This window comes from Trypanosoma conorhini (genome assembly GCF_003719485.1).
Source record: "Trypanosoma conorhini strain 025E chromosome Unknown Tco_14.4_contig_01477, whole genome shotgun sequence".
Lineage (NCBI taxonomy): Eukaryota > Euglenozoa > Kinetoplastea > Trypanosomatida > Trypanosomatidae > Trypanosoma > Trypanosoma conorhini.
The window spans coordinates 1,794-2,663 of NW_021705461.1; the positions used below are offsets into that span (position 1 = coordinate 1,794).

At 57.6% G+C, this 870-nt stretch overlaps 1 pseudogene; it reads right to left on the reverse strand.

Moving 5' to 3' along the window:
* Tco025E_10118 (hypothetical protein) lies at window positions 1–851 on the reverse strand (annotated as a pseudogene).
* Between the last annotated feature and the right edge of the window lie 19 nt (window positions 852–870).

An 870-nucleotide genomic window follows, 5' to 3' on the forward strand; every position in this document is an offset into this window, starting at 1 on the left:
CCACTTCCTCTGCTTCGCGTAAGAGAGACCAAAGAACACAGTGTTGGCTGCGTAATTCATCCTCACGCCCAGCTAAAGGATTTTCGTCCTTCTCCGGCACCGCGTGGATGGTCGCCGTCGCCACGAGAGCGAACTTTTTGTTCGCAGAGTAGTACGGCTGGTTCTGCCCCAGTTCCCCCACGGGCCACTCTGCTCCTGCTCCATCGCCTCGGAGCGTCACAGGCCTCCCCGGTGTGTCTGCCACTGCCCCATTCGTTGCGGTTGTGTTCACGCAGAGGTACTCGTCCCCCCACACAGTCTGATCCAACGTGTTGGACACTATACCAAGAAGCCCTCAGTGAGGGAATAGGACATTTACACACACAGTTTACTGTCAAGGCGGCGTCGAATGCAGCCCAACGCCCCCACCACGGACTTTATCTGCTCCAGCTGCTGAGTCAGGCTCACAGCGACAAGGCCGTATGAACTTCCAGTCTTCTTCGCTTACAGTGCAACCAACTCCTCCGTGTCGCTTTTGTACAGCAGGGAACCCGCTGCAGCGTCCTCCTCCTCACCTGACATCGGCCCAACTTCATGCACACGGGCATTGTCGGTAAACCCAAAGATGCAGCCGAGCCCTTTCTTTGTCCATGTTTCCCTTTTCCTTGAAGACACCGGCGCGGTGAGGGGGGAACACCTGTTTTCCCGCGATGTCTGCAGTGGTGGGGGCGCTCTGGACGCCGTCCCCTTTTCGCTCACACTTCAGTGAGGTGCCTCAGACACCAGTAATCGGCTCGCCGCTTGCACACCAGTTTTTTACCTCCAGCCTCAGCGGATTTGTACACTTCGCAGGCGCCACTCACACAAGGGGAGCCACCGCGAGGAGGTTTT